We start from the raw sequence: 17186 nt of genomic DNA, 5'->3' as shown, positions 1-17186 counted from the left end.
ACAGAGATGAGTATTTATATGGTCGTTGTTACTCTATTCGAACATCTTATTGTTATTACGGATAAACCTACGTAGATTTACGTATATAGTGGTGGATCGTAGGTAGACCTTATAGGGGTTCAAGGATAATTAGTGAGACGGACCTTTTTTATTTATCAATTATTTTATGGAAGACAGGTGCCATCCTTGTGGTAATTTATTGTCTATATGGTTAACTTTGATATTTTTTGTATGAATTACATTTTACAGAAACAGTACTAAAAGGAGACACGTGTAGAGCCTTGTGTATATTTGGCATAGTTTTTGTTACTAGGTAATAGTGTCATCCACAGTATTGGATAGCAAATAAATTAAAAAATGTATAGATGAGTACTTAGGACTCATTCTATGTGGGAATTTATAATTTGAGCTTTGGTAGTTTAATGGTATTAGGTTGTCCCGAAAGTTTCTTTGGTCGTGTGGTTGTGTTTATATAAATAGACAATCTAATTTCATAGATATTCATCTTGTAACAGTAATGGAGCATAACATAAATTCAATAATTTAACATAAAACATAAACACTATTGTGCATGTATTACTTATTAATAAAGCGAAAGAAACTTTTGGGATAACCTAATAGATCCACTCTGCATGTGGGGCAAGGTCGACTTATTTGAATCATCACCTAAATTGATAAATTGTCGAAATTAGTATGATAACGACATTTACCGCATGTGCTTTCAACGTTGTTATGATATTGCGGCATGTGGTTCAAAGTAAAATCAATTAGAGGAGCTTGATGTATAGTTGAATTGGGAATTTAAATGGAAAAAAAATATTATTTTGGAACAAATACAGTTTTCATCGATAGAAACTATTGATTTTTTTTGAAAGAGTTTTATGACTTTCTTAAAGAGACCGTTTTGTTATTCTGTAATTAAAAGAGGCGTTCTCTATAATTAACGCCTTTTCGTTTAATTAAATCTATATTTATTCAAAGTTTGAACATTAATAGATCGCGACGCTCATTTTGAATTTTATATGATTATTTGTTTCCGAAGCACAGTTTCCAAAAATTGCTCATTTACCCTTCAATCTATTTTTGGGCGATAAATATTCCCCTCCATTGTTTTCCCAATAAATATAAAACGATACTCTCTAAAAATGTTTTTAATTTGCTAGAAAAATAACAATTCAAACGGCACTCCAATGTAGTCACCCTACCAATTAAATCTCCCGCGTCTCTTACGATCATTCAAACTCGAATCAATCGAAATTGAAATAGTATGCAATTATCATTCGTTTCGCGGGTTCGAGGAAACGACAAGTGGAAACAGACGAACGTAGACCATTAGAGTATTTCGTTCGTTTAGCCAGTCACAACACGAGTCAACGGGGGCGAGAGCTAGGCCCGTATACGCGAGGCGCAGGGCCACCGGTTTGCGAGTGTCTTCAGTCTATCATTTTTCTCCCCTGATACAAAGTCCACTAGTCATAAAATGTTGCTTACTGCAAGTTACAAGTATAACAAATAGTCATAATAATTGTAGAAGAGTAACAATAAGCAAAATATTCCGCTGCGTGTAGTGTCTATCAGGTTGAGACAGGTTCGGAGTACCGAATGTTATGTGTAGAGATATGTATAAATGTGCATAGATGCATTGGAATAAAGATCAGGTTGAAGACTTACAATTAGAACGAGTACGTATATCTATTTAAACCAGAGTTATAAATGATTGAATATAAACACACAGAATTAATGTCTACACTCGATAGTATTAACAAGAGAGACACATACCTTATAGGTTAGCTACTCTACACCAATAAAATTTCGTCGATCGATCCTTATCGTAAGATAATATATACTTTCTTTATCGTGTACAATGATAATTAATATAACTCGAGAGGTTTCTTTCCGTACACATTTTAAAACGTAACAATTGTTATACGAACGTGAAACGTGTTCGCCGGCTCGACGCCCCGTGTAAATGGTTGGACGGTCCTGGCAAGGGGCTCAGGCATTGGCTGTTTCGCGGGCGTGGGAGCTCCGCAGGGGTTCAGTTAGTCTGCACGGGTAATAGAACTGCGCTGGGGGGTGGGCGTAAGAACGAGGAACGGTTAGTATATCCTCGCGAAGGGTAGGAGCAATAGCCGGTTGGCGCAAGTGCGGCGGGGATATCGTGGCCTGGCGGAGCCCAGTCGAGTCCCGTGAGTCCGGGCAAGCACAGCTATTAAGGTGGTACGTGGTGGTGGTGTAGGCGTCGTCCGGGACTGAGATTTCGAGCCGCCATCGGAAAAGCTTCTCCTCGGTGTCTGTGCGTCTACGTGTAATCATCAGTTTCGCGTGGTACGCATCGAATCGGTCCAGCACCGTGTCCTATTTCATCCCCGAAGCGAACGAGACGGCTTCTTATCCTCTTGTGCCGCGTGTTACGAGAGTGTGTGTCGTGTGTATGTGTGCGTGACAGAGAGGGAGAGCGTGAGCGAGGATAGAAGGTTGAAAAGAGCGAACGGAGAGAGATCCAGGCGAATGGAAACTAAAGAATAGAGAGGATGAAAGAGAAAGAGAGAAAGTAGAGTCGGTGCGTGGTAAATACTACGCGTCGAAAGAGCGGCTGCTCGAACGAACCCGGCGAGGAGGCGAGAGCTGTCACTTCGATCGCCATTTTAGCGCCGAGGCGGTGAAGAACCACCGGGTATACACGCCGGCAGTGGCGACGAACCGGAGCGCCCTGACACGACGGAACGGTGGTGCTGTTTATGGGCTGTGGCTCCTTCGGTGGACTTTTCTCGCGAGTGTGTACCTCGACGTGTTTTGGCCATCGAAGGGACGGCTGCGCGAAAGGAAATAATACGGGGAAGAAAAAGAAATGCGGTGAGCGCGCGTTGAGCAAAGGGATGACCAGTGGTGTGCTTTGTGTCGCGATGGTCACGTTTTCTATCCGTCCGTCTTTGTCTCTCCTCTGACCATTCTTTCGAAGGGTATCGTGCGTCGTTCCGTGGCGTGTTCCTACTCCTTTTTTATGCACCTGTTATGGAACCGTGTAGAACAGGACCGGAGTACCGAATGTTTTGTCCGGTAGCGCATCTGCCAGTGATATTCGTTCGAATTCGGTGTGTATTTGTCGGTTCGAATGCCACCGGAAGTAACGTCAAGGTAGTGGAATTCGGGATCGTGTCCGTAATCTTGACGGTATCTCATTTCGAGTAAATCGAGAGTCTCGTGCGCGCGGAGTGACAGTCGAGTGTCGAACGTATGCGCGTGGTTATCTCGAAATCCGCGAGGTGGGAGGAAGGGAGGCTCGACGAGAGTGAGAAACGAGGCGCAGATGCGCGAACGGTTAACGTAGAAAGAGAGAACGCGAAGAAGAGCTGGGGGAAAGGGAAAGGAACGGACGGATGGAAGGAATGAAAGAGGTGGAAAGAGCGTGTGCAGTTGCGTGTGTGCGTGAAAGAGTGAAAGGGGTTAGTGAAAAGGACGAGCGAAGAACGGCGCCATACTGGCTCTCCGGTAGTTTTCGAGGAACGTTAGGGCCAATCTCTCTCTCTTTCCATCCCTTATTTGGTTTACAACTCGTCGATCGTTGGTTTGGTGTGTCGTGGAAGCCTCTGATCGATCGTAAATGGTTTTTAGGTACGTACAACGATAGACCGTCCTCGTGCCGGAACTCAGCAGACATCTCTCACTTCCGGATCGACGGGCCTGCTTCCACTTCGTAACGCACCGAGAGAGAAGGATCATTCGTAGTGTCACGACGACGTTAGAAACACTTTCGCGTTAACGTAAAAACTGCTGGAAGACGCGAGAGCCCTGTACATACGACGGAATCGAACAGGCGCGCACGATGATTCTGCGCGTCTGAGAGTATAACCGTGGACGCGAGAGGGAACGAGATAGATAGATAGATGGATAGATAGGTTAGATAGGTAGATAGAGATAGATAGGACGGATAGGACGACGCGTGGAAAAGGGTTTACAAACGTCGTTGGCTCGCGTTCGTTCGCGGTGTGCAAAGGATAGAGTGACAACCGGTGTTACGCGAACCGAGAGTGGGGGGAGAACGTATCCAATCGCGGGAGGGTCACGAACGATGTTATCGTTGTTCGTTGCGCGTTTCTTCGACCCCTGATGACCAGTGTTCGCTCTCGGTGTAACCGATTAACAGACTCTCGCGAGTGTCTATCGATTAAACCGTCGGGAGGAGAGCGAAACGAGCGGTAAAGCTCGCTAAGAAGAAAGACGTCGTGGAGGAAGTAGTTGAGTGAGAGGGAAATAATCGAGAGCAAGAGGATCGAGACGCAAAGAAGAGTGATAAAGGAGGATAGAGAATTAGCGGCGACTGTGAGTGGGTGCGTGGCGATTGAGTGCGTGCTCTGAACGGAGCACGTTGCGAAGGAGTACCATCGAGGACGGGGGGTCCAAAGCGACATTGGGGGGGCGTGTGTGACTTATTTTGCCCCCCCTACCCCCTGACCCCGTCGCCCGAAACTGTGACTTCATCGCCGCCAAGCCAATTTCTCGTCGGCATTACAACGTGGCCGGTTAGGTGAGTCACATTCCATGGATTCTTTTCTTTCGTGCGGATTCGTGGCCTTCGGACTCTCGTTCACTTTGACTTTCCGGTTGCGCCCGCTGCGAACCATTACATTTGCAAACTGAAACGAAACGCGGGAAATTGTAAAAGAAAATGTGTGTTAGCAACTTTCTCGATATGAATTTTTCTTTGGAGCACATTCATTTTGATTGGTTTCGAATAGTCGTTTTAATTAAATGAAAATTTGACTCACGTTGAGTCGTCCTCTGCCATTTAACGTTATGAAATAAAATGGAATAGTTGTTAGACATACTCTACAGGAATTTTGTTGGAGTAACGTCTTAGATTTTGATGAATTTTGGATACGTTGTAGTCTTTAGTGATATTTGAAGGTATGTCGAAGGATTTTTAAAAATGTTGAAAAATGTCCGTTTCACCTCAGAACCGTACCCCAAAAAGTGTCCTTTGTGTGGAATGGCCCTGTTACAATCATACTTGCTACAATTTTTGTTTTTAAGGATGCGTATCGAACTGTTGAATGGCTCCTATTTTGATATCGAAATGATAACTGTAGATTAGATAGCAAGGGTGATTATGTTCTTTGCTCGATTCGTGGATTTGGGTTATTGTTCGATTTAACGATGCTGGAAGTACGAATTCTAGAATTTATCGAAACTGTTTCTTCTGCGAAGCCTTTTCACATACACCGTTGTGTCGCAAATTGTGAACTCAGCCTTCACTGAATCTTGCTATGCATCGAAACTAGTTTCTCCAGGGTTTATTTGACTATTTCTCATTAAAACTGGCTCATCGCGAATTTTACTTTTCTTCGTCATTTTCCTCTTCGTTTCACATCGGCTGATCCAGTTTTCCCGTTTTGTTTCAAAACCTTCCTGACTGGCCTAGACTCGCGTCACATTCCTTAGCGCTATCTCTTGTATTATCAAAGCGTTATCGCTTTCTCGAAGTGGTATCCACGATGAAACTCCACTGATCGAAGATTCTGAAATATTCTTAACGGTAGAATACAATAATATCACTCGATAATGTTTTTTATACCAAAAGTGCTCCAAAACAGCATCAACATTTCCTCACCAACGCAAGTTAGTGACCTCATTTGAAAATCTCACATAATCGCTTATTTGACTCCGAGGTCACGTATCTATTGTGTACACTGTTGATCTCTGATTCGATTCTATTATCAGTATCTATTGTGATTGCAATATAATAGTCTAAAAATAATCCGATCGCAACAACTGGCTCGCAGTTGCTTATACCAGGGTATAGATACAAATTTATGTGGATTAAAATTCCTTTCAAAAATACACATACATGTACATCATTATTAGTATTTATCAATGGTCCTTTTCTAGAATTTGTTCCGATGTCTAACATCATTTGGAGTGTAGAGGGTTAAGGTATCACATCAAACTAAAAATTTTTAGGTGAATCAATTCAAATTACTTGCAAAAATTAATACATAAAAGTCTTGAAAATAATATAAGGCACCATTTCGATGGTTACCTTACGTAATCCCCTAGTCTCTCTGATACGGATTCATTATTTGTATCGATATAATAAATATATACGGGAACCAGTGGTCCTATCGTAGAACATTTACAAATATCGAATACAATTTGGTTCACGGGCTATTTTTGATCGGCAATCATCGATGCAGATTACCTAGGTCCTCGGATTTCGATCGACAGCGATACTTGGTCGCGGTTCCACGGCCAGAAAAGTAAATACGAGGATGTCGGGGGACGAGCAGGCAGTATTTTTTGTTCCCAGAGGTCGAGTTAACATTGTGATAACGTAGAACGTCGCGTCGGGATTCATTGTACGGTTGATAACAAAGCCACGTTCGCTAGCCCGAGTAAGAAACAAACGAGCCTCGAGTAGAATGGTTCTTCTTTAAGTGTTTTGTCTATACCCCCCCGGGGGGCTCTTTGTTTCCGTTCATCCGCGGCGTGTATTACCAAGCGCGACGGTTCGCAGGACTTTGCGGAATTTTTGTTCCTGGCCAAGGAGAGAGAAAAGTTTCGGGCGTCGAAACGCGACAGGGCTCCAATTTCATCGCGGCGCGCGCGTTTTCGCGGATCCGTGACTCGTTCTCGACCTCGACGTCTCGAAGTAGCGAGGCAAGGACTCGAGAGGTCGTTGATCCTGTTAATTACGTCTTCGTTCTTTCGTCGCGAGTCACTTTTACTTCTTACGCTAGCGACGACGTCTCGATTGTTAATATTCCCCCCGGTGATTAGCCTCAGCGACGCCTGGGCACGGTCGCGTATTGTTATTGACGGAATTATACGTTGCACTTAGTCGCGCATGGTTTGCCACCGGCGTCGCGATTTTATGGGGCGTGAACACTTGGAGCCGAGGGATTATTCTGGACCGTCGAATTTCGGGTACTCTTTTCGATTCTTTTCTTTAAGTAGGCAAAGGTTTCTTTTAAAAGTAGCAATTTATAAGAAAAGGCCACCTCAAACTAAATGTTTAGGGGAATCAATCCAAATGCAAGTAGAAATACAAGTTGTATGGGCTTTCTTTATGAATAAATGGCAAGATTAGTTTAGAATGGTACAGAATTAATCTGTACACCTAATATACAACGAGTAACTTTAATATTCGGACACTATGAGATTTTTACATTATCACATCATAACTTCGTTTCTAACAAAACAAGCAAAAAACATAATCATGTATTATATTAACGTATATGTTTAGTAAACAATAGTATAAGTTTTATTTACATAACTTACTGTAGTTGTTAAATAACACGATTTAAACAAAACATTGTCTGATTTTCGCGTTACTTTAATATTCGGACACTTTTAGAAACTATTTATTTTGGGCTAATTTTTATAGTGATATGTGTTTTAATATCTTGTTGGGTAGCCATTCTGTTGTATCACTTCTTTTAAACGTTGTGGCATATTGCTAAAGACTTTTTTTTAAATATTCAATAGTTACTTTGTCCCATTCTTCTTTTCACCAGTGTTTCAACATTTCTTTTGAAGATATTGTTGTTGTCCTGATACGTCGCTCTAGTTCATTCCACACATTTTCGATAGGATTGAGGTCAGGTGATTGAGGTGGTGGTTGTAAAACTTTTGGACAATTGTACAGTAAATGTTCTTGCACGATGCCTGCCTTAAAGTAAAAATGTCATAGTGTCCGAATATTAAAGTTACTCGCTGTATATAATTTTGTTGAAGTGGCAGGGAAGATTTAACAAACCACTCAATTTTTTAAAATAGAAACTTGTATACTTCTATCCATAATAAGATAGCGGATATATACAGGGTGTCCCAAAAATGTTGGAGGTCCTTGAAATGGGTGGTTCGGGAGGTGATTTGAAACAACTTTTTCCTTTGCAAAAATGTCGGATGGGGCTTCGTTAAGTAGATATTAATAAAAAAAACCCGACCAATCAGAGCGCGCGGATACCGTTGGAGCGGCCGCGGTAGCGAAGGCTACGCGCTGAGCGGCCGCGTCAATATCCTTCGATGCACGTCGAGTCACGTGTTCGCGTACGAGAGCGGCTACCTAGCGCGTAGCCATCGCTATCGCGGTCGCTCCAACAGTATACGCGCGCTCTGATTGGTCAGTGTTTTCCGTTAATATCTCCTCAACGAAGCCTCGGACAACAATTTCGCTAAGGAAAAAGTTGTTTCAAATCACCCCCTGAACCACCCTTTCCAAGGACCTCCAACATTTTTGGGACACCCTGTATTTGCCTTATGACTCATCATACACGATCATTATTTACTGTAATATGAAACCTCGAAATTTTCAATTTAAACTTAACCCTACAGCGCGCAATTTTTCAAATCTGTGCAAACACAAATAACACGCTACCGCAAAAATTCTGATGGCAACCGTCAGATTTGGCGCGAAAATAATTATTCTTCAATGGTGATGTGGCTTTTTATTTTGTAGACGTAGACGTCTTATTTCTGTTAGGAACAGCGCATAAGTTGTTGTTTATGCTGTCGCGTAATAAAAATATCGAAGAAAAATATGTGCGTATGTGCATCAATGCGCACTGTAGGGTTAACATTAAATTTTATTTTTCTGTGTTTTATAACATCCATAAACAATTTCAAGAATCGACGAGACATGTGCCAAGGTTCCTTGCCAATTACCAGTGGAAGTAAAATATCCCAATTTCCAAACCCGACGAATTTTATTTACGTACAACGTGACGTGCACGGGGTCCGAAGGGGTTAAATTACCCGGTGTCCGCGCAGTAGTCGCTCGTTTTGAAATTATTTACATTCCTGGATATTCGCGAGGCGCAGTTCCCTCCCCAGGAGGGGAGGGAATCCTGATTACTCGGGGTCGGTTCATCCAAAACGCTTCGTTCGAATTTTTCATACAAAAACTCTTCGGACCAGACGATTTTTTGTTCACGGTTTTCCCGTTCAAACAAAATCCAGCGTCGCATCGGACACGACCCTGCGAGAATTCATTTTTTGTCTTTTTTTTTTTTATTATACTGTCGACGGTGCAATTACTTTCGAAATGAATGACGACAAATAGGCGGGCACTGTTTGCGCGACCGCGCTCGTCAGATTATATATTTAGCGTATACTGCGTCGCTGTGTACATATATTCTTCTCTTCCTTTATTTTTTTCTCTCTCTCTCTTTTTTTTTATGTTCGCTTCCGAATATAATTGATCGACAGCGCGCAACGCCGAAATTCAATTACCGATGATACAACGCTCGAATATCGTCGACTTCTGATCAATACTTCAGCCACGACCGTTTTCAATGGATATGTATTTCGCGATCGCTCGAAACAAAACAAAAAAAAAAATACGGACGTACACACCGAGTCGCAGAGTTATTAGCACGCACGGGGAATAACAGGGGATCGCGAGAGATAACGGAAACGATGAAAGATTCACCTGTGCCTTTTATTTCGAAAATATGCTTCGCGGACCACGAACTTTTACGAAAGCTTTGGCAGAATGAAATACTGTTATTTATTTGCGCGAAAGCGGGAAACGGAAAAACAATTTCGTGGGTTATTTAGGTAGCGAAATTGTTGGCATAAATTGTTATTTCGTGATTTTCCGTGTGGTACATAAATGATAGTATGTTAGTATTATGAAGAACTTGTTAGTATTAGTATATACATAGTATATATGTATATAGGGTGTTCCAGGATAAATCGATCGTTTTCGGGTTGGTCCAGGTCAGGGATTTTGATGAAATTAGGGTATGTTGTGGTTTATGCGGAACTAGGTGGGTGTAAGTTGTCACTCGACTAGTTTCGAATTTGTTTAAAAGATACAGTCGGTGTGAGAAGTATTCGTACAGCAACCAATTTAAAATAAATACTAATAAGAAAAGAAATAAGAGGGTCACATTAAAAGTAACAGACTTTAATTTACGGAAAATCTACTCTAAAAATATGTAGGAATGTTGGTTAATTAGTTTTTCTCCTAAAATTTATTAATGCAATAAATATATGAAGTTTTATTTTGAATTGGTTCCTGTACGAATACTTATTACACTGACTGTATATACGTACGTAGAATTATTACTAGGTGTACATAGGGAGTAGCAGACTGTGGAAGCTGGAGGAAATAATAAAAGATTTTTCTATGCTTTTCATTTAAGAAATGTAATATTGAAACTATGAACTTATGGAATTTAGTTAAAATCAGTTCGAATAAAGTAAAATTACTTTGAAAAGTTGATCATTTTGATAGGGGGTAACCTAAAGTCTCCTTGTACATTGATTCTATTATGTGGTTTAAATAATCTTCTTCTATATTATATCATTTCTGCATACACTTTGCAGTGTTATTTTATTTTTCAACTCGTTTATGTTGCTTCTGCAATGTAAGTGTCCATTTTGATTAGTTGTAGTCATTTAAAAAATTGCAGTTTGCATAGAAGAGGTATGGTACAGTAGACAATGCCAGAAGTAGTAGAACTGGCCAGTCGTGGCCAGACATGGTTAGCCAAACCTTTCGATTTATTTTTACGAAAACGAAGCTTGCTATGAAAAAATATCATTCTTCATTTTCGATTCGTTTTCAAGCAAAGAATCATTCCCTGTTGATGACGTTACGTTCAAGACTAGCTGTGCCCCGCGGTTTCACCCACCCGGAACACTATTTATTTTATGTCGTTCGCATTCGACCGCGTATTCCTCCGTGAATCGGTAGGTGATTGTCTTTTGTTTTCCGTAACTCAGATGTTTCGATCGATATTTCCGATAGCTGTGGCCGGAATATTAACGTTGCAACCCCCTTTTTATTCCCTTAGATGTTGAATTTCCAAATATCCTTTCTTATTCCTTGTATACATTACAAGGGAAACCTCTGTGCAAAATTTCAGCTTTCTTATACATATATATATATATATATATATACAGATATAGATCACATGTTCCTTGCACTCACTGTGCCAATAATTTTCTGACCTAAATTTGTGACCTTCTATATTTCTTTTCCCCCTAGTTTTATACCCTAATCACCTACATCTAACATTTTTTCAATAAAAGGCACACACGAATCCTTCGTTATTTCGCTTAGCTGTCATATACCCCTTATCATCCAGCGTGTCAATAATTATAAAATATCCGGGACTCGCTGCGCGAAAATTCTTATCATTCGTCTCGTTCCCGTTGCCTCGCGAATCGTTTCAGGAAACGCGTAGAGCCCTCGTTTGACGACGAAGGGCGGAAGGGATAGAGGGTGGTGTTCTCGCGGTTCTAAAAGAAATTCATTAATTACGCGGGGGTTCGTTAGCGGTTGCGTCGGTGTTCCGTTTTTGAAGTTAATCGACGATGAAAGAATTTACCTGGGATCGCGATGAGCGGGGCTTAAAATACGAGCAGCTTTCGTGGCTTTGACCATTAAAAGCCGTACTGCGATGCGGTTAACCTCAAAAAGTCTATAGTTCGGGCTTCCGTCGGCTACCCTGGGCAATTTCGCTGGAGAATATGAGGAAGGATAGCGGAGGAGAACGAGGTCGGCGCGTAGGCTCGTCCTTTTTACGTTCTTTTCTGTGCCCACGGTTGCATCGGAAATGTGCGCTGCGTTGCGGCCGTCGTTAACCCTGGAGAGATTAAGGGAGATCCCCATGAGACGAAAAATTAAAAAAAAAAAAAAAATTATTTCTCAGGTGGAAAATGTTGTCTAAAAATGAGCTGTAGTCGGTTGGATGATTAACACGTCTGGATTCTGGGTCCGTTGCAAACCTGAGCTTTTCAGATTTTTCTGTAAGGAAGGGAGAAAGGGAAGTGGCGTACCCCCCTACTAATTTGACTGTGGATGTTATAAAGACAATAATATTAGGGTGAGCTAAAAGTTCGTGCGTTTTTTGTTCGTGATGAAATGAGTAGCCTTTGTGGTAAAGAACGAGGTTTACAGAATTTAAAGAGAGAATTGATGAAACAAATTAGAATCTAATGAATTCACATATTGTACAATACAGTAAACAATATTCTACGTTATCGACAGCAGAATATAGTGCAAGTGAAAATCTAGATAATTATCTAATAGAATATATAGTAAATAAAATAAATTACAACAGCCAATTGACTACTGAAGTCCAATTCTACATTACCTCGAGTCAGTCTATCCGTTGATAAAAAGAAAAAGTGCCACCTAAAATGGGTATATCCTCGATTTATACATATCATTTCTTCCCTGACGTACGAAACTAAAATTCAAATTACAACGGTAGTCCTCAAAGATCGTCTTCCAATAAAAAACACAGGTAAAAACGACTCTCGGTCGTCCCTGGAAGACTCTACAGGTCAGTTTTTTTCAAATTCAACCTAACGGGGTCACAGTTTTGCCATAACTCGATCTGAGTAGCTCGCAAGGGTTCCCCCGCGTTCCGTTTGACAATGGCGAAAAAAGGGGCCACGGGAAGAAGAAGCGAACGGTGGGCTGCGGAAATCCTTTTGAAATACCGCTCGCGATAATCCGATCGATCGAGAAAAAATATGGCCATGGTCATTTGGGGTCAGAGGGTACCTGAAATAACACGAGGGCTGGTGGGATTACTCGGTGTATTTGCGCAAAGGGTCCCACTCGTAAATTGTTTCTCGGGGCTTCGCCGGGGTTCTGGGGCGATTCTCGCAGCACGGGATCGAGGTTTGTTTGACGAGAAGATGCGCTCGACCGACGTGTTCTTACGTAATATTTATTGGAATACGGGGAATTGTTTGCCTTCGTTATACCCATAACTAGGAATAATTTTATTTTCCCGAATCGTGGAACAGAAGCTACCGTTACTTTTTTTTTCTCTTTGATCTCAGAAATCCGTTGATGTGGATGCGTATTTGAAGTCGTGTTTCGAGGAGCTTCGAAACTGTATCAAAAGTCTATTAGGTTTAGCGGATTTCATTTAGTTTATTCGTAAACGGAACGAACCAGCGCAACAAGCATTCTTACAATTAATACATGTATATGTCGTCGCGGGCTAAATTTTAATGAAATTAAAATATGTTGTTCTCCACGTATAATTAGGGGGAGTTTAAGTCATCATTTTGTTGGTTTCGAATTTGTTTACAAAATATAGAATGTCAAAGTATTGAAAATACAGAAATTAATTTTTAAATATATTTTTATTATTTATACGTTGAAGCAATCACTCTTGGAAATGAAGTTGAATTCATCCAAAGAACTTCATCCTTCTTGATTAAAAATATAAGAAGAATCAGTTTGCACTTTCGATAGTTACCCAGCAAAAAATTCATTCCTAGAGGTAGTTTTCACGAAAACTTCGATCTTCGATGACTTAAACTCCTCGTAACTTTACCCTGACTACGACATATCTCGGTTTCATCAAAATCCCTGACCTCTGACTACAACAACTGATCGATTTCCCCGTGGGATGACCCACATAAGTACTATTGTTCGATCAGTAGGACGGTGTTTAAACGAACTCGTCGTATCCCAGGAAGAGTCCACGCTTCGACAAAGGCTTTTTGCTAGATTGCAGATTCTGTTAATGGTGTCACTGCTAGTTTGCTTCTGTACATTGTCGACCAGAACAAAAGGGGAGATGAGACTAATCTCGAAAGTGCATTCACAGGAAGCGCCATCTCGCTATTTGGAAACGTAAATAAAGAGCTAAGAGGAAAATATTAAGTGTAGAAATTAATTTTCTGTCATTCTATTCACACATTCGTGACTCTATTTAATATAGAAATATTGATTCGTCATTTTATTAGAGCGCAAACCTTTATGATCATAAAACACTCTTGCTTCTACGTTCGTTATTACTAACTAACGGACTAGACTACAAATATTTATGCAAGATGCACGTAATAATATTATTATTTAATTTTGTATAAGTGCACGTACCTTTTAATTATGTTTGGCACGTGTCTATTATATTAGTCCGTTAGTAGGTTCGATGTTTTCAAATAAACGTTTCATTATAAATATGTACATGGATAAACTTTACACTTGTATATCATCTTATCATTTAATTTAGACAAATTCCTTTAATATACACAAAAGTTACGAATATTTATGGGACTGGCCGTATGTAATCCTCGGTCTAGTTATTACATCTACACATGCTCTCTTGAAAAGTGTACCTGAGAAGAGATTAAATAATGAATATGCTTTAAAGAGTCACGCTATAAATCTCTACACTTAATATGTAATTTCCTCCCTATATATATGGAATAACTAAAATTACTCTGATAACACTAGTTCTTTAAATATTGTTTTCAAATGAAAGTTGGATTCGAGTTCCTTGGTGATTATCCCTGGAAATTTATTAGTTAATCCAAGCATCGTTTTGCTTTACAGCAAAGTATTCCAGATACTTGGTATCTGGAATAGGCTGCACTTTTCCTAGAAAATCAGATTGTTCTTTGTATTACGGTACCCAGTCTGCGTACGCGTATTCTAGACGAGGATGCGTTTGCATTCTGAGCCTGACCGGGTATGCACCGGGGCTGTAAACTAACGCCATATAGAGAGTCCTGAGTACTCGGGGATTCTTCAAGTCAACAGTTGCTCTCTGAATAAAGCCTAGAGTTTTAAGGGCCTTTTGCACAATATGTTTGCCAGGCTCTTTGAAGTCGTGAGAGGAGTCGAAAATAACCCAGGTCTCTCGTTATACCGTGTATAATACCTTGCCATTAATTCTATAGGGAAAAAGTACAGGATGTATTCCTCCTCGCGCACCTCGTTACATCACATTTATCTATATTGAATGGAAGCTCGCTTTTCCGACCGTCGAGAGCTTAAAATGTCAAGATTTACTTGCTGCCAGTGGTGTGTCTCTTTCAGACCTCGGCTCCGTATACTCTCGAATTATTCGCGAATAGTGGGACCACGCTGTTCAATTGGAAATTGGAGATATCGTTAAAAGTAACAAACTCGTGAATTTCACCCGTTTACTTCAAGCTTCTTAGAGTTATTAGGAAAACTCGATTAATGGGAATGGGTTTACCGCAATTTCAGGAGCACTATCGTAATAGCGACCGTAAGATTTAATTGAAAAATATGCGTTTGTCTCTGTAGCTTTATTATCAACCTCTTGAGGGATGCGTTTAGTTTCCGAATTCTTTGATCTACTATCACGTAGAAATAGTTATCAAAAGCGTAAACACTATTTCCAATTAAATTTTCCACAATTATATAGCATAATAACATTGCCAACAGATTGATAGCTGCCGTAACTATTAACTCGAATTTTTGTTGATTACTAATCAAATACTTCGTCTCCCAAGAGGTTATTAAATGGAATGAACATTTGCCTAAACGCGTGCCCTGGAGCGCTTCAGACATTGCTCTGCAGTTTCGCGTAATCGATCTCGACGATCCGAGTCCGTTTATCTGGATAGCTGCGACGCCGTTTCAACGTGCTGCCATAAATTTCCATTTTCGACAGTCGGCTGATTAATACCGAGTGACTAACGGTGTCGAAGACTTTCTTGATGACGGTAAAAACCGTGCGTACCTGGTTGTTAGTCTCCGATGCGCGATGCCACCGAACTGGGTCCGATTAGCGACCGTAGGGAAAAAAGAAACCGGTAGGTTAATTTTTTGCTCAATTTGATATCAGATGATACGTTGCGAAAATGATGATTCATTGGTCATCAGCGTAACAGTTGGTTTACGTGCTGTTTAGCTAGAATGTTTGCTGATAGCCATTTAATGCCACGTTTCGATCATTAGAGAATGTGGCTCTTCGGATAATCGCGCATTAAAAGGTCTTAGCATTTTCTTCCGAAGTGTATCGGCGAATAAATGTATTACAAAGGGATTTGCGATAGAAAGAATGATTAATATTTTAAGTTAGTGGGCGCATGATCTAATAAAGTCCCAGGAGGATAATGATACTTTATGGCAAACGCTTTAGAATTTTCATTCGAAGTAAATCGACGAAAAAATGTATTACAAAGGGATTTGCGATAGAAAGAATGATTAATATTTTAAGTTAGTTGGCGCACGATCTAATAAAGTCCCAAGAGACTAATAGTATTAGAAGATCAAACATCGAGAACGGTTCTGAAATGAAAGGTGGAATTTAGAACATAAGTAATCCGTTAAAAAGGTCCAAACTTTCCTATCAAACCAACCAAAAAAAAAATCGAGATTCGCACCTTCAATGGTTACCGAGATAAAAATTCATTGTCAAAGGCAGCTTCCACAAAAATGGGACCAATGTTACGTTAATGGACTGCATTTCTGAAACAACTGGAGGACAGCTAAACGATGACTTGTACCCCTCCTGTTTTCGCATGGACTGCGAGAGATATTTCAATTTGAATACGCTCCCGCGTCGAGCACAAAAGGGATCGATTTAGGCGTGGAATGACCCGCGGACGATTTTTCATCTGGCCCGTAGCGTACGGTGCTGCCAAGAACGGTTTTATCCTCGATTGTTTCCGTGAAAAATGAACTTTATCCCCCCACCCCATCCCCTCCCCCTCTGGTTAAGGTAATATCCATATCCCCGCTATCATTGTATACAAACAATGAGCTATTACGGAGAAGCGTGTAGAACATAAACATAACGTGGTACGCTGAAAGGTACACAAATCGTTAGGGAGAACAACGCGTCTCGTTTAAAGTACAGATGAAACGACCTGTACCGCCTAGGCTTGCACCACAATGATGCAACTGGGCACGGCGCCCTTATAGAAAACGTGGTGCACGAGGAAGAACGAGAGGAGCATGCCTCGTGCACGACGTGCATGCCTCTCTCGGCCATAGCCGAGGTATATACGTATATATACGTGCACGCCAGCCGTATACACGGCAGAGTCCTAGATTCTCGGTTTCGTATCCGTGAGAGAGACGAGAAGGAACAAACTCGTAGCTCGCCAGTCCCACGGGGCCTCGGTGTCCTCAGTTATCTCGGGCAGAGGGGGCCTCACCTCTGCGATCCTCTTCTGCGGACCCCCTTTCTCCCGGCCAGGCCTTTCGAATGCATCCATCTCTTACACCCCTCTACCTCGCCACGTTTTTCACTACAGGAACCGATTCGATCCTGCTTCCTCTCTCGTTCTTCGTTCCCTTGTTACGGAATTCGATATTGTTCGCCTGAAAAATCGACTTTATGTTTGTTACGGTTTTTGGGGACGTTGAGGTGATGAGGTTTGAAGATCTGTTAGGGTTTCGGGGGTAATATTACCGGAGCAAAAAGATGGAAGTTGAATTTCGACGA

The 17186-nt window shown here is 41.1% G+C and overlaps 1 protein-coding gene across 1 annotated transcript in view; it reads left to right on the top strand.

Moving 5' to 3' along the window:
- The first annotated feature begins 1784 nt into the window (after nt 1–1784).
- LOC128874031 (plexin-A4) overlaps nt 1785–17186 on the top strand; it is a 420285-nt gene continuing 404883 nt past the window's right edge. Inside the window, exons 1-2 of the mRNA XM_054118278.1 lie at nt 1785–2328; nt 3616–4528. The gene's annotated coding sequence lies outside the window, so the exon portion shown is untranslated. The remainder of the gene's footprint in view (nt 2329–3615; nt 4529–17186) is intronic.

Source organism: Hylaeus volcanicus, chromosome 1 (assembly GCF_026283585.1).
Source record: "Hylaeus volcanicus isolate JK05 chromosome 1, UHH_iyHylVolc1.0_haploid, whole genome shotgun sequence".
NCBI lineage: Eukaryota > Metazoa > Arthropoda > Insecta > Hymenoptera > Colletidae > Hylaeus > Hylaeus volcanicus.
Note: the sequence above shows the minus strand (reverse complement) of the source record. Positions and strands in the feature narration are given on the sequence as shown.